The sequence below is a fragment of the Acinonyx jubatus genome, chromosome A2 (genome assembly GCF_027475565.1).
Source record: "Acinonyx jubatus isolate Ajub_Pintada_27869175 chromosome A2, VMU_Ajub_asm_v1.0, whole genome shotgun sequence".
NCBI classification, from domain to species: domain Eukaryota; kingdom Metazoa; phylum Chordata; class Mammalia; order Carnivora; family Felidae; genus Acinonyx; species Acinonyx jubatus.
Genome location: NC_069383.1, coordinates 111,482,890 through 111,507,598, shown reverse-complemented (window position 1 = coordinate 111,507,598; position 24,709 = coordinate 111,482,890). Strand labels below are relative to the sequence as shown.

Genomic DNA, 24,709 nt, shown 5'->3' with positions numbered 1-24,709 from the left:
GAGAGAGAGAGAGAATGAGAGAGAGAGAGAGAGAGAGAGAGAGAACACCAGGAAGGGGCAGAGAGAGAGGCAGGCTCAGCACCGCCACTGTGGAGCCCAGTTCAGGGCTCGAACTCACGAACTGTGAGATCATGACCTGAGCTGAAGTCGGACGCTTAACTGACTGAGCCACGAGGTGCCCCAAGTTGGTTAGTAACTTTTTAATCATGTTAAATACTTTTATTTGCTTAGATCACTTCTCACTGATTATTGCTGCTTGCTTTTCTCCTATAATCAATGCAAAGGTAGTAAGACTTCATAACATTTTCAGAGACTCTCACAGAACAAGAAGCACACTCTAAACGCCTGAAAAGTATGGAAAATCCTCCAACTGCACACCAGTTCCAGAACTCCCTGGGTTGAGTGACCCTGCATATGCCCAGCTCAGCGCCTGGCACTTGGGGGCAGTACTTTTACCCAGTCCTTACCAACCACCCTATGAGATAAGGAATCTCACCCCATCTGAGGCTCAGAGAGGCACAGGCACTTCCAGAATCCTGGGTCCTCAACCACTGGGCCCTGGGGCATCTCCTGACTAGGACCTTTGACACCAGCAAGTCCCCCTCTGCACCTGACACCAGAGGAAACTGAGGCCAGCAGGAGGTGGGGATGTCATTCTGCAAATGAACCAGCTAGGATTAGGATCTGGGTCTCCCGAGGGGGCCCCTATCATGGGTACTGGGCCAGTCTCAATTCCAAAAGTGCAGTAACAGGGGCGCCTGGGTGGCTTAGGCAGTTGAGCGTCTGACTCTTGATTTCAGCTCAGGTCATGATCTCACAGTTCTTGAGTTTGAGCCCTGCGTCGGGCTCCATGCTGACAGCGCAGAGCCTGCTTGTGATTCTCTCTCTTCCCCTCTCCCTGCCCCTGCCCTGCTCTCCCTCTCTCTCCCAATCTCTCTCTCTCTCTAAATAAACAAATACATTTTTTAAAAATGGCAGTAACAAAAACATCCACATCGCTGAGGCTTTGTGCTAAATGCTTTACAAGGACCTTCCCATTTAATTATGTATACGTGCTGGGATGACTAAATACGGGCCCCCTCGGGCCAGGAAGAACTGTTAACCATTTCAATTCATACTACCTAGAGCAATTAGGTGGCTAAAACCTGCGGGTGTGGCTAACAATAAGTGGATGGAGGAAAAGGACGGAGTCCAAAGAGCATCATCCCTGCCCCCACCTCCTCTGAGCTCCTCTCACCCTGACCCTCCTGCAGTGTCCCATCCCCTGCAGCAGCCCAGGACTTAATCAGCTTATTCACCCTTTAGATGGCCTGGCCGATCAGAAAAAGTCTCCTTTTACTCCTTGGGGACAAGGATAGCTGAGATTTAGGCCACAACTATAAATAGTCAAGAAATCCGTCCTTTTTAATTGACTCATCTATTTATTTGGTCAATCGGTTCCTGCTGACCCCCAGATGGCTGAGTTCTACATAATTCCACCCTCGTGCCGTCCGTGGAGAGGAGGGACCCCCCTGGCCTCTCTAGCTTTGTTCTCTGAATTCCCCAACAGGCACTGCCCGCCGCAAGACCCTGTTCCCCACATACGCTCTGCCTAGTTCCACTTTTGCCTGTGCTGCGTCACCTTAAAAGATTTTAGTTGGAACCTAAGTCTGTTACTTGTCAGCTGTAAGCGGTGACCTCAGGAATGTCACTTCCCCTTGGGGCCTCAATTGCACCATCTGTAAAATGGGCCGTCTGGAATTACACAACGGAAGGTAGGAGGAAGTGCCCCTATGCACGATGGGATTTGCTCTCAGGAGAAACGGCCTGCCCCAGGATGCGGAAGACCAGCCACCTTTCACTTCAAGCTGTTCGTCAGTAACACGGACTACGCCCCTCCTTAGCACCCTGCAACTAAGTGCAGGGAGAGGCAGCAACAAGCCGCAGGGGCCAAAACCAAACAAACAGCTCCTCGTCCAGTGTTCTGTGTCAAATGGGCAGCCGAGTCTGCTCACCGCCAACCCTTCCCAAGGCATTTCGCGTGCTCCCCAAACCACGTGAGTCGTCAAAACTAGGTTAGACATCTCGTTAGAGTGGGTTTCCTCTAGGGACCTCTGGCAGCGCCTGCAATCCTCCCGCAGCCCTGTTTGGGCGAGGGCTGGGCTGGGCTGTTTGTTTTCCTGAGCAGAAGCCAGTGGTCAAAACAACTGCATAGTCGCTACCTTTGAGGGGGCACCTGGCAGCAGTACGTAAGGACTTCTGGTCCCAGGCTGGCTCCCCAAAGTGAATCAAGGCCAACCACTCGGCGGGGCATTCAGGGTCACCGGCCGAGACCTCCCATCCAGCTCCTCTCCCCTGCCCTCTGCCCCAGAGCGAGACACCGCAGCCAAGCCCCAGCCAAGCCCAGCTACTTGCAGCATCTGGAGAGGCTTCCGGCTTTCCCTTTTCAGGGCCGGTGATGCCTTTCCTGTCTAGCGCCTGCCTGGCATGCTTTTGTCATTGGAGGCCTCTGGGCAAGTTTTTTGAACTCTGTTGCCCAAAGCATCTTCCAGAGACCCCACCAACCACAGCCAACTTGTGTCCTCACTGGCCTGGTGGTTCCCAGGCTGGGCAGAGTGAGGCTCGGCTCTGGGTCTCCAGGGCACAGCCAGGGCCCGCACTGCGGGAGAAGTCCAGAAGTCTCTTGATGACTGAACGAACAGACTTTCAATTCTCGGGTTTCAGATGCTTACAGGTTTTCCCCAAACTTCCCCTGACATCAAAGATTCTTGTCTGGGCCTTTCCCCCACTCAGTGGGGCTGGAAGGGGTTTGAAAATATATGAATTTCTCAAATGGACCATAAATGTCAAAAGGAAAACACAAGGTCTGCCCCGCCGTGACCTCACGGAGTTGGGAGCTACCGTTATCTACGTGAGATGATGCAGGGCAACAGAGCCTGTGATGATCACTTCCCAGGGTGTTCCATGAAACCATCATGCCACAGGCCTGGCATGATGTATGCCAACTGTCCCTCGGTAAGACAGAAAGAGAAAGCTCACACTCAATTTTCATGTAATTTATAGGTTCACACGTATCTCACTAGATTGTAAGATTCTAAAAAATGGACGCTGTGTCTTTATATTTGTGTCACTAGCTCCGTCACATAGCTTATGGATATGAAATACAATCAATTTGTTTAATGTTTATTTTTAAGAGAGAGAGGGAGGGAGCACAAGTAGGGGAAGAATAGAGAAGGCGGGGGTGGGGGGGGGTGGGGGACAGAGGATCTGAAGTGGGTTCTGTGCAGACAGCAGAGAGCCCGATGCAGGGCTGGAACTCACAAACCACGAGATCGTGACCTGAGCCGAAGTCAGACGCTTAACCAACTGAGCCTCTCAGGTGCCCCATAAAATTAATTTTTTAAGGAAGTTGGGGGTGGCCTTTCTCCCCAGAAGCACGCCGCATGCCCAGTCTGCAGCCACAAAGCTTTCAGGCCCGGCCACATGGGGATCAGCTGGGATCCCAGACGAGGCCAGAGATGTATGGGAGTCAGTACCTAGAAGCCGCCTCGGCCCCAGGGGCCTTCCAGAACTGCAGCTTTTCTAGTTTTGTTTCTTTTCGGATGAGACATTCCTGGGTGTCTGGACTATTTAATGTGACTAAGTCACCCCTGAAAGCACTTCAATACGACCATTTAAAATTAATAACACACATTCATAAGACCTATTTGTGTCAAGCTTTTCGATATACCAAACTACTTTCTCCTCGTCACCAGTTAGCCTGGTGGGCACACGGTCCCCCTTTTACAGGTGGGGCAACTGAAGCCCTGGCAGGTGAGACTGGCCAGAGGTCACACGGCCAGGAAGCTGCAGACCAGGGCCAAAAGGGTGGTTACGGGAGGAGTGCAGGCACTAGGTCTCAAGGTGCCGTGTGACCTTGGGCACGTCAGTGCACTTCTCTGAGCCTCAGAAGGCTCATCACAAGGACGGACGGACAGGAGGGTGGAGGCAGACGGCTGCGGGAGAAGTGGCCCGCTTCTCTCCTCCACCCAGAGACAAGACCTGGTTACGCACACGGACTGCATTCTGGAACCCCTGTTCCGCTTTGCAACCAAAGTGTTTTTGTGATCTTCCTTCCGGCCTTGTTCCTCATTCTATCCCCACTGCCCAGCACTCTGCCTGGTATACAGCAGGTGTTCCACGAATGCTCACCATGTGAATGAACAGATGAATCCTAAGTAAGTGACTCTACTCATTCAGCTGTGAGATCCTCACAGGACAGGAGAACGTCTGGAGGGAATAGTCCAGAAGAGAGCAGCAGGGTCCCACTGGGCAGCACCCTGTGGAAGGAGGGCAGGGCAGGCAGCCCGGGCCTGGACTAGAAGCGCACCATTCCTGTCTCCTACTCTGTCTGTGTGGCTGCAGCAGCATCCCCAGGCACCCCTCCGACCCCGGCTTTTCCACCCGTGAAACAGAGAACATCAGGACTTTGACACAGGTCTCATGGCTCAGATGAGGAAACGACTGTAAAGTTCTGGGGTGTCACTGGGGCCCAGTAAGCATCTCCACGTCAAAACCAGACCTCGTAAGTCCACCGGGCTGACCCTTCGGGTGCCTGGATGAGGACGCAGGTGCCCAAGGCGGCAACGTCTCAGAGACTCACCGCCAAGAGGGCCAGGGCTGGGGCGAGAGCAGCTGCAACCAGCTCACGGGGACCGTCCGCAACTTCAAGAAGCGGTTCAACCCGGTTTGCCGGAACGGCCTGAATCAATGACGTTGCAGAGGTAAGACGGCCGGGTCGACAGAGACCACAGAGAGGACATCCTTCGCTAAGAATATGACTCACCGTATATCTGAATTTCTACTTCAACTGGACGCCCAGTATTTTATCTACCAACCTTATTCAGAGTGTCTGGAGGGATCCCTGTTATCACCACCACCCTCCTCCCTGCCCCCGGAATCCAGCATAAAATGTGACACCCAGGAAATAAAAGGGATCAAATACTTGGGCCGTCTGGACTGAAAACTTCAACCCGAGTACAAATGAAATACCCTGGGACTGTAAGGGTCACATCCTCCCACAGGAATGTTGCTTTCTTTCTTCCCACTCAGAGGAAGCTTCTCACCTGGTACCTGCTCCTCTCACCTCTTCCCTGTTTCCATAGTTTTTCTAGGGCAGGTGTCTGATCCCAAAGATGTCCTATAGTCCTTACCTCACAGATGCCCTGAATACCACATCCACCTATCCTGATCTCCCGACAGACATTCCTAATCGATCATGGCATCCTTCCCACAGATCAGGAACCAGCCTTACAGTCCTTATTAAAACATGGCCTTGGGCGGGGCGGCGGGGGGTGCTCTGTGCCTCAGTTGGTTGAGCGTCCGACTTTGGGTCAGGTCATGATCTCATGGTTTGTGGGTTCGGGCCCCGCATCGGGCTCTGTGCTGACAGCTCAGAGCCTGGAGTCTGCTTCGGATTCTGTGTCCCCTCTCTCTGCACCGCCCCCCCCCCACCATGCTCGTGCTCTGTCTCTTTCCCTGTCAAAAATAAACATTAAAAAAAATTAAAAACAAACAAGCATGGTTTCTCTCTTGGCCTCAGCAACCTAATAGACAAGAGAAAGCTCTCATGGGGTGCCTGGATGGGTCAGTCCATTGAGCATCTGACTTGATTTTAGCTCAGGTCATGATCTCGAGGTTGGTAGGTTTGAGCCCCATGTCAGGCTCTGCACTATGAGCATGGAGCCTGCTTGGGATTCTCTCTCTCCCCCTCCCCTACTCTCTCTCAAAATAAATAAACTTAAAAAAAGGGGCTCCTGGGTGGCTCAGTCGGTTGAGCGGCCGACTTTGGCTCAGGTCATGATCTCGCGATCCGTGAGTTCGAGCCCCATGTCGGGCTCTGTGCTGACAGCTCAGAGCCTGGAGCCTGTTTCAGATTCTGTGTATCCCTCTCTCTGACCCTCCCCCGTTCATGCTCTGTCTCTCTCTGTCTCAAAAATAAATAAACGTTAAAAAAAAAAAATTAAAAAAAAAAAAGATTCTCTCCCTCCCTCCCTCTACCCCCCCCCATTGCACACCCTCTCTCTAAAATAAAAAAAAAATTAAAATTAAAATTAAAAAAACAAAAAAACAAGGAAAGCTCTCATGTTGGGGACACGGTCGGGACAGGCAGGAAACCAAGAAAAGACTAGGAAGGAATCAAACAGAAGGCCACAGGAGAACTCGACATGAAAACATAAATCAGAACGATGACCCCCTCACTGTGGCAAGAGGTAGGGAGGGAGGCATGGCCTGGTCACAACACAGCAGAGCAGATGGGGCCCACAGAGCAAGAGCTCAGGGGTGATGAAAGGAATGTGGAGAAATCTGGGGGTCAGAGAACACGTGTGCAACGTCATGGGGGAGCTAAGCTGGGCTGGGATGAGGAGCAGAGGAGCCATTCAAAACTGCCTCCGGCAGGGGGGCCCTGGGGGGGCTCGGTGGGTTAAGAGTCAGACTTCAGCTCAGGTCATGATCTCATGGTTCCTGAGTTGAGCATCGGGCTCTCTGCTGTCAGTGCAGAGCCTGCTTCAGATCCTCTGTGTCCCCCTCTCCGCCCCTCCCCGACTCAAGCGTCTGCCCCACCTCTCAAAAAAATAAGTATTAAAAAAAACCCAACAAACTCTGCCTCTGGCTACTCCTAGGGATGAAGGCATAGGCATAGGGGTGAAAAAACCTGTTATGCAAAAGCCACTACAGACGGTGTGCCACCAAGCTGCCAGGCTGGGGGTAGGGGCCAGCCGTTAAGCACGCGGTAGACCCTACGGGGCATGAGCACCGATGTCTGCTTTATAGAGATCACCCAGCCTAGGGAAGGAGACCATCACAGTAGGCACTGGCTCCTAAATGACAGAGCTGAGATTCATGTCCAAAGCTGGGCACTGCTATCCCACGAGCTCCCCGGGAACATGATTCCGGACCCTTGTTCTACGCATGAGGAAAAAGAGGGCCCAGAGAAGGCAAGTGACTCGTCCAAGGTCCCCCAGCAAGTTGGCGGGGACATGGGTAGATAAAGGTGGTGCCACGGGGAACCCTTTGGGAGGCTGGGTCTGAATACTGACTCAGGGTACCCTCCTTCAGGGGTGCCTCAGGGAGCCAGCCCCTCCCAACCCGAGGCTGTCTGCAGCCTTAGGAATCCAGGAGGCTCCTGCTTTTAGGAGCCTGGGTTTCTGGACTTCTTATCTGCAGGCTGAGAACAGACTAACAAATGGGAATACCTCCCAGAAACCCCACTCAGGTTTCACGTCGGCGGGCAGCTCTGCTCTCTGAAATGCCCTGCCAGTTTCTGGAAAAAACAACCAAAAAACTGTGATACTGAGATTTTTTAATAAATATATATATTTGGTCTTGCCCCCCCAAAGCTGGCAGAGCTCCTAAAATCCTTGTAATTTCCCAAGTGAGGAAAGTGATAAAGGTGTCTTTTGTTATGTTAACGAGTGATTCTAGAAAGTACCTAAGGATGGGGGCTGGTTGCTAGGAGAATCCAAGGAGGGATGAGGGGGTTGGAAGTTTCAGTCCCCACCCCCTGACCTCCACGGAAAGGACAGGGGCTGGAGATAGAGTTCAATCACCAGCCAATGATTTAATCCATCGCGCTTAAGTAATGAAGCCTCCATAAAAATTTATTTTTATTTTATTTTGTTTTATTTTTTGAAGCCTCCATAAAAATGTAAAAGGACGGGGTTCGGAGAGCTTCCAGACTGGTGAACACATGGAGAGTTGGGGAGAGAGGCACTGGAGAGAGCATGGAAACTCGGTGCCCCTTCCCCAGATACTGCCCCACGCGTCTCTTCCATGTGCCTGTTTGGCTGTTGCTGAGTTATGTCCTTTAATAAACAGGCCGCTAATCTGGTCAATAAAATGTTTCTCTGGGTTCTGCGAGCAAATTAATCAAACCCAAGGAGGAGGTTGTAGGAACCTCCGATTTATAGCCAGTTGGTCGAAAGCACAGGTATAGGTGGGAGTGGGGGCAGGAGGCGGCCTGGGAGGACTGAATCATTAACCTGCAGAATCTGAAGCTGTCTCCAGGGAGATAGTGTCAGAAGCCAGTTTAAAGGCAGGACCTCCAGCAAGTGCTGGAGAATCACTCGGTGGTGTGGGGGGAAAAATCCCCACATGTTAGAATCATAACATCTCTCCTTGAAAAAACCCTCATCTGACCCCAGTTGGTGCTAAGAGCCAAGACAGGGAAATAAACCAAGGAATCCTCTCTCCCTCCACCTGAGGCCCAAGCTTTCCCAGCATAGGTGAGGCCCAAAGAGGAGGCACCTGCTCACCCTGGTGGTCCAGAGGCCCCAGCTCCCAGCAGCTGCTGTGTGGGACCGACTATAAGCCAAAGACGTGGCTCCCTGTCCTGACACATGGCTGACCTCGAGGTGGCCATTGCCTTCTTGAGCCTCAAATTTCTCACCTGTTACACGGGGACAGTAATAACTACGCTATAAAATAATGCAAGTATTACAGATGGAAAACCTTTCTGAGAACAGCAAAGGGCTGCACATACTATTATTGCCTGTATATGTCTACGTGCAGTCACTGTGCTAAGAACTTTCATAGTTTCTCTTCCGTGATCTTCCAACCAGAGAGGAGAGCCTCTACATCATTCTACATCAGGTCTATTTTGAGAGGACTCTAGGCCCCAGAGAGGTTAAGTGACATGCCCTGGGTCACACAGCAAGGTCGAGGCCAAATTGCATTTACACCCAGAGTCACTGGACACCTGAACTGAGGTCTTAACCACACCTCCCCTCTCTCTTTTTAAAAAAAAATTTTTTTTTTTAACGTTTATTTATTTTTGAGACACAGAGAGATAGAGCATTAACGGGTGGGTCAGAGAGAAAGGGAGACACAGAATCTGAAACAGGCTCCAGGCTCTGAGCTGTCAGTACAGAGCCCGACGCGGGGCTCGAACCCACGAACTGTGAGATCGTGACCTGAGCTGAAGTCGGACACTTAGCCGACTGGGCCACCCAGGAGCCCCATACCTCCCCTCTCTCTAAAGGGTATATTGATCAACCTCTGAGTCTGGTCCAGTATTCATAGCATACCTTGTTTATTGAATTTTTCTTTTCTTCCCCAACAGAGGAAGGCTCACACGCTGAAGCTGTTTCTCTGGGATGAGTTGTTTTAAATCCACTGCTCCCTAAAGGCCTGAAGGCAGCGGCTCCCCAGGGAGGGGGAACCGCTCCCTCCTGATGCCTCTACGCTGTCACCACTGATAGGCAAAGGCTTAAATTGGGGCAATCTCTCAGCATCAATGATGCGGCAACATGTGCCCAGCACTGTAAAAATGCACCCCCAGCTTAGGATAGCAATTCCAATTTTCTGAAACAGACCAATGTGTAAAGATGCCCACTCAGAGATGTTCACTGCCTTCGGTTTGGCAAGATGAAAACAGTTCTAGAGATTGGTTGCCCAACAATGTGAATATACTGAACACTACTATACTGTAGACGTAAAAATGGTTAAGATGGTTAATTTTATGTTATGTATATTTTACCACAATTAAAAATAGAAAGAAAAAAAAAGATGTTCACAGCAGCGTGGTTTACATGAAAGAGAAACTACAAACGGCCAATCTCTCATCACTAGGGGATTAATTAAATAAATGATGGTTTCCTCAAACAAATCAGAACAAATTAAGAAAGGGGGGGGGTCAGCAAACCTCAGCTCCTGGGCCAAATCTAGCAGGTTATTTTTTGTAAATAAAGTTTTATTAGCATAGAACTACACCTGCTCATTTGCATATCGTCTAAGACTGCATTCTGGCTACAACCGCAGAGGCAGGACAAACTCCACTGAGATCAGTGGAGGCAAAACCACATGGCCCCGAAGCCCAAAATACATCCGATCTAACCCTTTGAAAAAAAACCCTGCTGACCCTGACTTAGAAGACCAAAGACCCAGAAAAACGCTTAGAAATATGTTAAGGGGCGGGGGCGGGAAGTTGGCTCCCAAACATTGCTACACTGTGAATTCAACTTGAAAAGGAGACATTTAAATAATGTATATTTACCCACACGTTTATAAATGCACTGTTAGATGGTTATGTTTGGACGGCGGGAACAGAGATAAATTACATTTTCTCCTTTTGACTCCTCTGTGCTCTCCAAATTTTCTGTATTAAAAATACATTACTGAGGCGCCTGGGTGGCTCAGTGGGCTCAGTGGGTCTGACTCCTGATTTCAGCTCAAGGACTTGAGATTGAGCCCCAGAGTCACGCTCCCTGCTGGGTGTGAAGCTTGTGTAAGGTTGTCTCTCTCCCCTTCTGCCCCTCACCCTTGCTCACAAGCTCGAGCATGCGCCCGTGTGTGCTCTCTCTCTAAAATAGAAAAAAAAAGGGGGGTGGGGCACGTGGGTGGCTCAGAGTGTTGAGCGTCCTGCTTCGGCTCAGGTCATGATCTCACGGTTCATGGGTTCAAGCCCCGTGTCAGGCTCTGTGCTGACAGCTCGGAGCCTGGAGCCTGCTTCAGATTCTGTGTCTCCCTCTCTCTCTGCCCCTCCCTTGCTCACAGTCTGTCTTTCTCAGTCTCTCAAAAAAATTAAAAAAATTAAAATAAAAACAAAAATTTGGGTCACCTGGGTGGCTCAGTCGGTTAAACATCCAACTCCCGCTAAAGCGTCCTGCTTCGGCTCAGGTCATGATCTCACGGTTCATGGGTTCAAGCCCCGTGTCAGGCTCTGTGCTGACAGCTCAGAGCCTGGAGCCTGTTTAGGATTCTGTGTCTCCCTCCCTTCCTCTGCCCCTCCCTAGCTCATGCTCTGTGTCTCTCTCTCTCTAAAAACAAATAAACATTCAAAAAAAAAAAAAAAACCTTACAGAATGTTGTATGTCACATATATCTCAACTTTTTAAAAATGTGTCACTTTTATAATCAGGACAAACAGTGAATACCATTTTCTCACTGCCTGGGCCCCTCCAGGGAGGGGGTGATGAGGGGTCACAGGTCTGCTGGAGTTTACAACCTGGAGGGGGGGGGGGAGGGGACAGGGTGAGGGAGAAAGCCCTCTGGGAATTCTTATGGCAAGCCCAGAGAGGATTCCCCTCCGGCTAAGGTTACCACAGACACCCCAAAGGTGGATCGGATTTTCAGCTGAGGCAGGTTAAGGGCGGGTGGCTCCTGGGGATCTGTCCAGGGAGCTGAAATTAGAACATGTACTAGGGTGCTTGGGACTGACTGTTAGGCCTGTTGACTTCAAACCTCCACTGTGACGACAAAGGGGTCATCACAGGAAAGGCTGCCTGTCTTTCCAATCCTCTTGGGGGCATTTATTGCTCCATTTTACAGGTGGGGAAGCTGAGGCTCTGAGGAGTTCAGGGACTCCCCTCCCGAGGTCACACAGCTGGCAAAGGACCGAGACAGGATTTGGATCCAGGACTATCTGACTCTCCAGCTCCACGGACTTTCCACCAGATGGGTGGTGCCTGTCAGGAATGATTTTTTTTGGCCGGCTCCTTAATAACTCAGTCTGCTGAACAACTGAAAATCCTCCATACCTCAATCATCTCCCAGCCGTGCACACCCTGTGAGGGGCTAGTGAGTAGTGATTATCACCCGTCCTCAGATGGGAACCTGGAGGCCTCAGGGAGGAGAGCCACACACCTTCATGCCCAGTGGGGCTCTAGCTTCAGAGATGACAGTTTCTGTTCCCTGACAACACCCTCCCTCCAGATCCTGCTGCCTGCCATGTCAGATGGCCAACGAGCCCTTCCATAAAGAGAAAACTTAGAGGGCAGCGTGGAGGAGGCGTCACACAGACCTGAGAGCAAACCCGCTTCTCAGCCTCCACTGGCTCTCCTGTGAAATGGGTTCCCACCAAGTGTGGATGGATCAGCAAACCTTGGAGGAGAGGAACGGTGACCCTTTGTTGCCTGTAAAGCCACCAGACCAGATGGGGGCTGGGCCCCTTGCACAAGACTCTTTATCTGGAAGCAGAACTCAAACTCCAGCTTTGTAGCCACAGGCATCTGGCTTCCAGGCTGCCCCAGGGCTACTCATTAACCAGCGCAAGGCCTTGGGAAGGGACCAGACTGGGAGTCGGCTTCAAGCCCAGTGGGGAGGGGAGAGCAGTGCTGGATGGTGTGGATACCGGGGTCAAAAACCTGGGGTTCAAATCCTTCCTAGCTGTGTGACCTTGGGGGGGGGGAGTCAATTCACCTCTCTGCACCTCAGTTTCTGCATCTGTACAATGGAGCTAATTATCTAACTCATGAGGGTTACTTTGAAGACTGCAGGAGTCTATAAAGTGCCTAGCAGTACCTGATACAGAGTAAATGTTCAGCAAATGTATCTGTCATTTTTACACAAAGAACAACAACATCCACATCCTAAGACCGTTGTAGGATAAAATGAGCTCCTATGCATTAAACCTCTCGATGCCATATCGAGCATGCTGTTAAAGAGTTCAATAAATGTTCACGATAATTCTTATTGATGTTTGTGACAAATATGGCAATGACTCTGGAGGCTGACATGGATGGGAACGTTTCCATTCCCACTCAGCAGCTGGCCAGGGAGGTGTCCTGAGCCCCCAGAGATACACCTGCCTGATTTTCCATGTCTGATGTCACAGCATAAAGAACAAGTCTCCAGAAGGTGAGGTGGCCTAGAGGGGGGTGGGGAGTGGATTACAGGGATGGAATAAGGTCTACCATGGGCAGCGGTGGGCCAGGGTCCTCAGGATCTTTCTCCTAGTCCTGTTTCTCCTAGTCCTAGTTTCTTCCTAGGGGACCCCAAATCTACCAAACTCCAACTCGGGACCAGTGGGAGCTTGGCCAGGGCACTACCTTCCTCCCCTCCCCCCCTTCCACCCCCAAGAGAAATTTCTGCCCAAGAAGCCAGGGTGTTCAAATTCCAGAGCAGAGTCTACCAATGGGCCATGAAATCAACTTAAAGGGTCAGGACTATCATTTTTATAAAAGAGAACGGAATACAACAGAGCCCTAAAGAGGGTGAGGATGTGAGTTATCCATGAGGCTGGTTTCACTTTCATCTGTGTGTGTACATGGGAGCTCAGTGGCATCCTGCTGTAAATCTATTTCTTACTGAATGTCATAATGAAAAAGCTTTGAAAGCCCCAATAGTAAGGATGTTTTAAACCAAGGTAAAGAAGTCATCTGCAGGAAAGTCAGGTTCCTGCCCCATTAAACCCCTTTTAAAAACACTATGATCCTGAACTGGGGCGGGGGGGGGGGGGGGGGGGGCAGCTTCTGTAAATATGAGACAGTCAGCAAAATGTCATTAAGGTCTGTAGATTAGATAACAGAATTGTGTCAATGTTAAATGTCCTGGGGTTGATAATTGCATGTGCTTATATAAGAGAATGAGTGGCCTTGCTCTTACGAAATACATATGAAGTATTAGGGGTAAAGGGGCATCATGCCTGCAATTTATTTCCTAATGAGTCAGCAAAAAAAAAAAAAAAAAGAATATTAACGTGACTATTTTTATAGCATATATATAGAGATGAAGCAAACATAGCAAATGTTAACAATGGGAAAATCTAAGTGAAAGGTATACAGGAGGTCACCGTATTATCCTTGCAACTTTTCTGAGGGTTTCCAATTTTATAAAAATAAAAAGTTTAATAAAGAGACAGTCGGGACACCAGCCCCAAGTCCTGGAGCATCCTAGCTGTGCTGGGAGCCAAGCATCTCACCCTTTTACATGTGCCCGACCCCAATCCTCACAATTCCCCATTACCACTCGCTGGCAGAGCCAGTAATGGGGTCCAGGCCAGACTCCAAAATCAGTGCTCAGCATTTGTAGGGCTACCTCCCTGGCACAGTAGGCATGCAGGCGGCCAACCTGGGCCATAAACCCACAGCCCGGAGGTGACGCGTGGACGAGGTCCTGGAGCCCTAGGGGTTCTGTTTCCTTCTCCTAGAGCCCGGAGAAGACACTGAGATCCTGAGTGCCCCATGTCGGTGAGACACCAATGCCATGAGAAGGTCAAAGGCCACTTACGTTTTGGAGGCTCCTCGGAAAGGGCTGTTGTTCTGGACCTATTACGAGAGGAAGCAAAGAAGGAAGGAAAAAAAGATCTGGTCAGGTTGTGGCTTACACGACACCCAGAGCCTTCTTCCATGTGTGACCAACTCATACATGCTGGGAGGGGCCAGATCAACACCCAGTGGGGCCAGGGCTGGGAAAATCAGGGGCTCAGACACTCATGCATACACGCACATGCTCGCGCGCTCTCTCTCTCTCTCTCTCTCTCTCTCTCTCTCTCTCTCTCTCTCTCTCTCACACACACACACACACACACACACACACACATCTCCTGGATGCAGGGCCCTTCAAACTGTCAGCAGCAAGAGCCACTGGGGCCCTGTCCCTACCCAGCAGCCTACATCCCTGGGAGCCCCAGGCCTAGCCATGGGCCCAGCTCTGTGAATGGCTGTTCCCTGTGAGCACAGAGACGTGATAAGGCAAGACAGAGGGGCTGAGGAGGCCCTGGGGGCCCCAGATTCTTGGGAGAATACGGTAACTCATCGACTGGCTAGAGACTCTGAGAATCATGGTGCCAAGGAAATCTGAACTTTGCTGAGCCAAACAGTCCCCAAATGTGATTGACCCCAGAAGGCTTTTTTTTTTTTTTTTTTTTTAATAGAACACCTCCTGTTCTTTGGAACTCAGCTTAGGGAAAAATGCAAATGGGGGAGGATCACCTCTCCCTCTCACTCTACCAGCAGAGCAGTGCTGGAAAGCTCCCTGGTTTCCTAGAATATAAAAATGCAGAAAACCAGGAAATGGCTTCTTATCAACTAAGATCTCACATTTCAGTGAACATGTAAATGAAGGGTAGAGAAGGAAAGGGGGGATGGTGGGAGGGCAGAAGAGGCCGCAGGGTGGGCAAGTCTTTCCTCACCATGCCTCAGGCCCTGCCCTTGGAGCCCCTTCCTGACAGAAACATGGCCCCAGCAGTCTATGGAGTTCCCGGTCCCCCAAATTACACAACTTCATTGCTACGTCAGGGCCCCCCCATGGGCTCACGTGGGTGCCCACTGTGTTCAAGGCCCTGTGGGGTAAGAATATTCAGTCAATAATTTATTAAGGGGTCCCTGGCTGCCTCAGTCGGTAGAGCATGCAACTCTTGATCTCTGGGTTGTAAGTTCGAGCCCCATGTCGTGTATAGAGATTACTTAAAAATAAAATACATTTTTAAAAATCATGGAGCACCTACTATGGGCCAGGCACTGCTTTAGGCACTGGGAACACAGCAATGAGCAAGACAGCTGAGGTCCCCTCTGTCATGGAGCCCAGAACCCCACAGAAAGGGCCAACATGTGACACAATGCCTCGGAGGCTTCCCATGGCATCGCGAAGGCTGAGGTAGATTAGTGATGCCTACCACAGGTGTAGGTGCTGTGGCACATGTAACCTGCCATCCTGACAGCAAGGGAAGAGGGAAAGGGGGAAAGATGAAGAAGCATGTTTAACGCACAGTTATAAGCATAATGTTAAGGGAACCAGAAGAAGGAGTATAATTCTATCTGGTGTGAGACCATTGCAGTTGCGTGAGGGCAGCCCAGCTCAGGAGGAGGAGGAAAAGAGTGGCACTAAGTTCCTGTGGGGACAGCCTCCTGGCACCCATGACCCTTCTTCTGGGGACAGCCTCACATCTCTTCCACCTGGAGACCCATGCACACCTACTCTCAGCCCATAGGGCTCTGGGTGGGCATGTGAGCCAGGCCTAGCCAACCAGAGAGGCCGTGACAACTGGCTCAAGGATAAGGGCTTGACCAAGCGTGGACAATGAGAGTGATGACAGGGGCTTGTGCTAAAAATATCGTGAAAAAAGAAGGCTCTTTCGGGGCCCCTGGGTGGCTCATTCAGTTGAGTGTCTGACTCTTGATTTCAGCTCAGGTCATGATCCCAGGGTTGAGGGATCAAGCCCGGCATCAGACTCCATGCTGAGTATGGAGCCTGCTTAAGATTCTTTCTCTTCCTCTGCCCCTTTCCCCTCCTCCCACACTCTCTTAAAAAAAGAGGGGGTGGAAAAAGGCTCTTTCTAGGCTGAGACGGCTATGCTGGGACAGGAGGTATCCTATGCAGTTGAGGGTAGCCCAAGGAGAATGAAGCCAACACAGAAGCCTAGGAATGGAGAGAAAGAAACGGAGGTCCAAAGACCTGGATCCCGCCATGCCTGAAGTATGACCCGGGGCTTTTCAATTAAGAGTCAGTAAATGTTCTTTCTCTTTTACATTCTTTCTTCTTCCTCTTCTTTACATTCTTTCTTCTTCTTTTCTTCTTCTTCTTCTTCTTCTTCTTCTTTTCTTCTTCTCCTTCTCCTCCTCCTCCTCCCCCTCCTCCCCTTCTTCTTCTTCTTCTTCTTCTTTTCTTCTTCTCCTTCTCCTCCTCCTCCTCCCCCTCCTCCCCTTCTTCTTCTTCTTCTTCTTCTTCTTCTTCTTCTTCTTCTTCTTCTTTTCTTCTTCTCCTTCTCCTCCTCCTCCTCCCCCTCCTCCCCTTCTTCTTCTTCTTCTTCTTCTTCTTCTCCTCCTCCTCCTCCTCCTCCTCCTCCTCCTCCTCCTCCTTATTTTTCAAGTTAGTTTCAAGTGATTTCTGCAACTTGTAACTCTAAGAATCCCGGCCTACGCCCTGTCTCAGATGTGCTGTATAACTTTGTGCATGCCCCTTTATCTTACATTCAGGTCATCAGAAAAGTGGGGCACAGATGAAATGAATCTGAAGTCCCCCTGCAACCTTGGTACTCTGGCTACCAAGAATGTGCAGCAAAGGGTAGGACTGACCCTCCCTGACTCCTGGGCATTTGGCCTGACATGGAGAAATCAGCCGTTCTCAGAGTTAAGCCTTGAGGGCTTTGTTAAACCAGAGTGCTGGGCCCCACCCCCAGGGTCTGAGTCAGCAGGTCTGGGGTGAGGCTCAAGATTCTACCTTCTAACAAATTCCCAGGTGATGACGTGACTGTGCATCCTGTGACCACATTGTGAGGACCCAAACTCCAAATCTGTTCTCTTCCCAATCGCCTGGGGCAGGTGCCGGGTGCAAAAATAAAGCCCCAGCCACGCAGAAGATCTCAGCAACCTCAGCCCTCCATCAGATCCCCAGTTGCAAGGATGAACCAGTATTTAAACAATGACGCACCAGGTCCCAGCTCACAGCCCTTCCAGTGCCTACGCTTCCGGCCAGCCCTCCACCCTGGGATTCATCTAAATAACGAGGCTGTAAGACTGACAAGCAGCCTTCTTGGGTTCCGGCAGGCCCCACACTGGTCTTCCAGGAGCTGGGAGCATCTCCGGATGGCTCGTCACACCAGGCAGCAAGACCCACTTCAGACCTGATCCTGACACACTGCCTCAGGCCGCCCTGCTGTCAGCGCTGCTTGGCTGGCCCTGGGCTCTCCCTGATTTACATCCGACTTGGCTGCCTTGAAAAGCCTCCTGTGGCTTTTGGACCGTGGACACCGTTCAGTAGAAAACGGCTTCCCCACCAGCATCCTTTCCAAGGTGGCTCTGGCCCAGAGGGCCTGGCCTGGCTCAGCGGCCTCCCAGCTGTGTGACCTTGGGGGCAAGTTACCTGCGGTTTCTGGGGCTTTGACTTTTCACAAGCAAAATGGAAATCATCGTGTCTCTTGTGATGGTTAGGGAGACGATGCTCACAAGGCACAGGGGCTGGTTGAGGAAGTAGGGCGGGCACCCAAGAGCTATGATTTACCTCCTTTATTCAAAGCATGGTCTGCAGACCAGCAGCAAGATCACCGCCGGAAGTTGGTTAGAAATGCACAACTCAGGCCCTCAACTTAGTCCTCCTGCATGGGAAGGGGCATCTTAAGCTCTCAGGTGACCTCTACAGCTTTCAAGTCTGAGAAGCACTGCTGTGCGTTTACCATTATTATGGCTGTTGCCATGTCCCAGGACAGGGCCAAGATGTAGCAACAACCCGCAGGCGGGTCAGAGGGAAGGAAGAGATGGAGGGGGAAGAAAACTTCTCCCGCGCCTCTCGGCCTCCCCACTAACGACGAGCCCCTCCACGGCTCGGGCGGGTGGGGGACCGCTGCATCCTGCGATGGGCCTTAAAGAATAGGTACCGATCACCCACTTACTTCACTCACAGGCTCGGCCAAGCTAACGTGATCCACTGAAAACATTCCAGGTCTCAGACCGAGGGCTTCCGGCGGCCGATTAGGGCTGCCCTCGGATCCTCTCTGCAGAAGGCTGACTCTTTTGCATTCAAGGAGGCAAACGGCCGTCTGCCTGGAGCCCGCAGCCCGGAACTCCCGGCAGAGGCTGACAACAGCGGGGCTGCCTGGGAAGGTGCGTGACTCCGCCCGACGTAGGGGTGTGCCGCGGGCTCTTCGCGGAGCAGCGTGGGGGCTGCCTGGATCTCCCCAGCTCCGGCCTCGAGCTGCCCCCGTGGAAACACGAAGGTCTGCGCTGGAGGGCTGTAAACACGAAGCCGGCCTTCGTGAATCTCTCGCGCGCGCGTGCGCGCCGCACTGCCAGCCCCGTTGGATGAACAGAGCGGAATGCTTCCACCTGCCCGGGGTCCCCTGGCAGCGCATTTCCATGCCTCCAGGGCCAGGCCAGACCCAAGGAAGCAGCTAGGGGGTCAGGGGCGTGTTGAGGGGGTGGCCAGGTGGGACGGCAGTGTGTTCAGAGACACTATGCAACGGCCAGATGCAGCCGCAAAATAAATAAACCCTATGCTGAAAACTACTGGCTCGATTATACAACTCCGTGTGGACAACACAAAACGTGCCTGTGGTCCAGAGCTGGCCCCGGGAGACCATTTTGCAGCCACTGGTACTGTTTTTTCAGGCCTGGGGCTTGATCTGGCAACCAAAGTCTGGTGCCCCACGCCGCTGCGATCATTCATTAAACCATTTTATAGTCAGCTCCATGAGGGAGGGTATGGCCATGCTTTGGTCTGAATGGCTCACCTGCCACATCCCCAGGGCCCAGAACCAATAAATATGGATGGTGACGGGTGAATATAATTTTCAAGCCCGGACCCACTCAGTTGTTTAAACTATAGGCTCTCATCTCAGAATAGATGAAATCGGCCTTCAGTTGTGTGCTGAGCACCTACTGTGTGCCAGGCCCTCTGCTGGATGCGGGAACATCTATCCCTCCCTCCCCAGCTGTGCTCTCAGTCAGATGAATGGATAAAAGGCAGCACTGCAAAGATCTGAGCTCTGTCCTACAGAGGCTCCGAGCAAGGTTAGATTATGTACACTTTGTCTCATCTGATCCTTTTTGAGTACTTACTATGTGTCAGGCACAGTTAAGGTGCTGAAGGAAAGCTTCATGAAGCAGGCAGCTTCAAGCTGGCCCTTGAAGAGGGGGAATAATAAGAGAAGGGAGAGGGGCACCTGGCTGGCTCTCAGTCTGTAGAGCATGTGACTCTTGAACTCAGGGTCTTGAGTTCAAGCCCTATGTTGGGCATGGAGCCTACTTTGAAAAAAAAGAAGGGAGGAAGGGCCTTGTGGGCTGAGGCATGGCAGAGCCAAGAGAGCCCCAGGCTCATTTTAGGAGCAGAAAACAGCCAAATCACGAGGAGAGGGGAAAAGTGGTAGCAGATGAGGGTAAACACTGGCCAGGAGCCAGATTCTGCAGGGCCTCGAATGCCAGGCTAAGGCGTGTGGACCTGATTTCATACAGCACTAGGGAGCCACTGAAGGCTTTTGACAAGGAGAGTGGCATGCCCCCACAGAGCGGTGCCTAGGAGGAATAGAGGCTGGCAAGAAGCCTGTTGTCTCAAGCCGTAGGGATATCCACCCAGAGAAGAGATACCAAGTGCCATCTGGTGAGAGCACGAATGTCCTTGAAATCATAGCCTGAGTCTTCCCTGAGGCCTAACTCAGCAGCCATCATCTCCAGGTGCCAACTGGCTATGGGGCAAGAGGGCAGAGCCCTCATGACCACCACCTTCCGGTGCCCTTCACCCACTAAGCATGACTCTGCTGAAATACACTTCACCCCTCCACCCCCCCCACCCCCCACACCCCCCCACCAGGCAACAGGCAACTTGGCCTGGGTTAGAGACTTTCTGCCAGAAAGGGGATGGTGGAACATGGCAGTGATTGGCTTAGCACTTTTATTGTGTGCAAAGAGCCAAAAAGCCGTGGGAGGGCCAGGACTCTCAGAAGTACCCCCAGCCTCCCAGCCTCCATTTAATGGGGAGGCTAAAGCTCCAAGGGACTAGGGAGGACCCAAGTGAGCAAATCTAGAGCTCAGCCCCGGCCCTCTAGCCCTCTTGCAATTGCCTTGATTCTATTCCACAGAGCTGCCCACGGGAGCCAGGAGGTCCTGCTTTCCAGGAACCCCCATTCCGGATTCTGCAGATGTCTCTTGAGCAACCAAGTGCTAAGGAATCTTTTGGGTCAGTATGGCTTCGTCCTCTCACCCCCTTTCCTATTAGCTGTGATAAAATCAGAATCTGAATTATGAATGTGGCCATCAAGAGTCTGAAACAAAGGTAAAAACCCTGCCCTTAAATTTACCTGTTTAACGTAATCACTGAATGGAGCCTGAGTCTGGGGGAAGAACTCGTTGGGGAACAATGGCCCTTTTGATAGCTGATCAGCCTCATTCAGACCTCACTCTCCAGATCCAGAAAGTGGATGGGTGGGGAGGCTTAACTCAAAGATCTCAAAGTCCCCACACTTTTCCCCCTGCCAATGGACCACTCTCCCTCAGACCTTCCATGCTTTTCCCTGCCTGGACCTGGACTTTTGCCTGCCCTTGGCATGAGCCTCTGGAACTGTTCATTAACCTCTTCCTGATACAGATCTTCTCCCCTCCTGTGAGACTGAGCCACTTGAGCACAGGGGCTGTTTTATTTACTTATCCTTGCTCTCCTGGCCTTGGCACTCAGCCTGATACGCAGTAGGTGCTCAGTAAAGCTCTGCAGTGCCGCCAGTGGAGTAAGGGGGGGGCTCTGTCTCATTCTAATTCCCTTTCCTATATCCCAGCTGTGTGAGCTGCAGCACAAGTTACTGTCCTGAGACCGGGTGAACTCATCCAGAAGATGGAGGGAAGAACCCCCAAGTCAGGCACAGGGTTTAAATGCAGGAAGGGAGACAAGGCATCTTGGGTGCTCAGTAAGTATCAATCCTTCCCACCTCAGCCTGCTGAATGGCCTCGGCCTGCTTCTTTAAGTTCAAAGTCACCGGATGGGAGCTTTTCATTCACTGAGCTGGCAGCGCTTGCGGTGACTAAGACAGGCCAGACTAGGTCAGTGATTCCCAAATGCAGACTAGCTATTCAGGGTGGCCTGGCAGGTCTGTACGTTCTGGCAAATGGCGGTCCCACAATGGTCCGTTGTTTGAAGAGTGAGTGGCAGAACCAAGAACAGCACGATGCCATTTTCGATAACAACACCACAGAATGAGAGCCAGCTTGCTGGACACGTCCTAAATAGCCCCAGATCAAAGAGGACCTCAAAACCGAAGAGAAAACTGACCTAGAAAGTAACAAAAAGGAATATATATGTCCACGTAAATATCCAAGGGATTCAGTTAAAGCTGTATGCAGAGGAAAATGTGTAATCTTACCATTATCAGAGAAAGAAACAAATAAACAGAGTGAAGATTACGGTGCACTTTTTTTTTTTTTTTAATTATCTTTAAGAATCACTTTTAGTAGGTGTGCCTGGGTGGCTCAGTCGGTTAAGCGTCCGACTTCGGCTCAGGTCATGATCTCGCGGTTCACGGGTTTGAGCCCTGCATCGGGCTCTGTGCTGACAGCTCAGAGCCTGGAGACTGCCTCAGATTCTGTGTCTCCCTCTCTCTGCACCCCACCCCCGCCTGCTCATGCTCTGTCTCCCTCTCTCTCTCAAAAATGAATAAATGTTAGGGGAGCCTGGGTGGCTCAGTCGGTTAAGCGTCCCACTTCGTTTGGCTCAGGTCATGATCTCACGGTTCATGAGTTCGAGCCCGGCGTCAGGCTCTGTGCTGACAGCCCAGAGCCTGGAGCCTGCTTCAGATTCTGTGTCTCCCTCTCTCTCTGCCCCCCCCCCCCCCGCTCGCGCTCTCTTTCTCTCTCCTTCAAAAATAAATAAAAACATTAAAAAAAATTTTCTTTAATGAATAAATGTTAAAAAAATATTTTAAATCACTTTTAGTTGATAGTGTTTTGTACTGCTTGAGGTGTATTACTTCTGTAACTAAAAGAATCCTTTGACAGTTTCTCATAAAGTTAACATATATCCACCCTACAACCCAGTCTCACTCCTAGAGCTATGGAAAAGATAAGCCCATTAGAAGACTTGTACAGGAATGCTCATAGCAGCTTTATTTGTAATCATCCCAAACTGGAAACACCCAAATGTCCATCAACAGGTGAATGGATAACAACAGATAAATCCATACAGTGGAATACTACTCAGCAATAAAAGGAAGCACCTTCTGATACACTCAACAGCATGGATGGATCTCAAAAACATCAAGCAGAAAGAAGCCAGACACAAAAGCATATAGACGACACAAGTCCATTGATACAAAGTTCTAGGCTTGGCAAGACTAATTTGTGGTGACAAAAATCAGAAACTAGTCGCCTCTGGGAGGGGAAGGGCACAGGACGACTAACTTTCTAGGGGAGCTGGGAATAGTCTATTACCTTGATCTGGGTGGTTAGTTACACAGGAATATAAATTTGTCAAAACGCATCCAACTGTAACAGAGTCTTTGCATTTCGCTGCATGTAAATTATATCTTAATTCAAAAAGATTTTTTTTTTAAATCACATGGAAATATTTAAAATACAGATTCCCCATGGGGATCAATTCAGTGTGTCCATGCTGGGCCTGGGAATCTGAATTTATAAAAAGTAACTCAGGTCATTCTCCACCTAATTAGACTCAATGCTGCCTGACCCCTACCCCCCTATACTTCCCTTCCCTTTTATTGTTTTGGGTGATTTTTCTTGGGTATATTGGTTTTTATAAGGGAGTTGGCAGACTCGCAGAGCTTTAGAAACAGGACAACAATTTCCATTCTTTCTCCCCTCTCTTGGACACCCCAAACCCCTGCCCCTCAGCTCAGGTTTCCAAACAAAGCCTCTGACCAGGTGAGGTGGGAAGAGAAACCCCAACGCCCTGTCCAGGGGGCAGACATTACTCACCCTAAAGACTCCTGGGCTTCATGCTTCCAGGGAGGTCAAAGCCAGTAAGTTAATGGCCTGTGTACCTATTAAACTGTATGTCCAGGCCTTCACCCTGTGTTTACAAAAAGAGCTCAGGGCAAGAGTCACTGGCACAGAAAACGCTTTGTGCCCTGACCAGCAGGGGCCCAGCTGGCCCTCTTCGGTTTCCTGGACCCCAGCCTAGTTCCTCACCTACCGTCAGGGGTCTTCTGGGCTCCTGGGTTGAACTGGCTTCTCCACTGCTGCCCCCAAAGCCAGTCTGATGCTATTTCTCTCCCTGCTGCTGCCCTCAGAATAAAGCTCAAGCCCATTTACCCAGTGCCTACTCCCCTCTACCACCTGGCTCCTGCTCTCTCCAGCAGGGACCCTGCAAGGCTTATCATGATGGCTATTTCATGCCGCTGTGCCTTTGCACCTGCTATACCCCCTGCCCAGAATGCCAGCCCATACTGTTCTTGCACTCACAGAAAATGCCAGCCCTGACACCACCCCCTCCAAGAAGATGAAGTCTTCACAGCATGCCATGGATGGCGTGGTCACTGTCCTCTCTCCCTCTGGGCTATGAGCACCTTAAAAGCCAATATTCTACCCCAGATCCAGTGCCCAGCCAGAACTGACCTCAGCTAGGTTACTTAAACAATTAGATGAGGCACATTAAAAAAGCTCTCTTTGGGGTGCCTGGGTGGTTCAGTTGGTTAAGCATCTGACTCTTGATTTTGGCTCAGGTCATGGTCTCATGGTTTGTGATCGAGCCCCACATTGGGCTCTGTGCTGGCGGGCTCTGGGCTGGCATCACGGAGGCTACTTGGGATTGCCTCTCTCTCCCTCTGCTCCCCCCCCCGCCCCCCCCAAAACAAACAAGCAAACAAACAAAAGAGCTCTCTTTTACACTTGAAGGCCACCCTGGGCATGTCCACATCCACAGCTCCTCCCCAGAACCCATAAATTCAAACAAACACTTGGACCAAGATAAGGTGGCCAACACAGAGGAGTGAGATATAGCCCCAAAGAATCTGACTCTTGCTTATGACCTTCTGACGAAGAGAGTGACCAGCCTGCACCTGCGGGGGTCACCCTGGGGTTCCGAGGTCAGCCCTGTTCCCGCCCAGATCCCCACCCTGCTGTGGTGAAGCTGCACTCTGGTGCTCCCTGTATTTGTCAACTCTTTCCTATATACAGGAATGTGTCCAATGTAATTTTTTTTAATGTTTATTTTTAAGAGAGAGAGGGACAGAGAGACAGCCGCGCCAGCAAGGGAGGGGCAGAGAGAGAGGGAGACACAGAATCTGAAGCAGCTCCCGGCTCTGAGCTGTCAGCACAGAGCCTGACGCGGGGCTCGAACCTCCGAACCGTGAGATCATGACCTGAGCCGAAGTCAGACGCTCAACCGACTGAGCACCCAGGTGCCACTACAGGAATGTGTTCAATGACTCACAGGGGTCTTATTATTTCAGGAACTTTGGAAACACTTTCAGAGTACAGCTCCCAAGTCCTTTGACAGATGGACAGGCAGACAAGTTGGGAGTTAGAAAACACCATCACCAGAACCCAAACTGCCTCCTGGGGACTGACCCTTGTGTAGGAAGAGTGGCACAAAAAAGGGA

General features: G+C 50.9%; 1 protein-coding gene across 3 annotated transcripts in view; it reads right to left on the bottom strand.

Annotated features, from left to right (window-relative positions):
* SLC6A6 (solute carrier family 6 member 6) overlaps positions 1-24,709 on the bottom strand; it is an 87,808-nt gene that overhangs the window by 60,417 nt on the left and 2,682 nt on the right. For 2 of the 3 annotated variants that reach the window (XM_027042727.2, XM_027042729.2), the window contains exon 2: positions 13,966-14,003. The exons of the other annotated variant lie outside the window; for it this stretch is intronic. The gene's annotated coding sequence lies outside the window, so the exon portion shown is untranslated. The remainder of the gene's footprint in view (positions 1-13,965; positions 14,004-24,709) is intronic. 3 annotated transcript variants of the gene reach the window in all.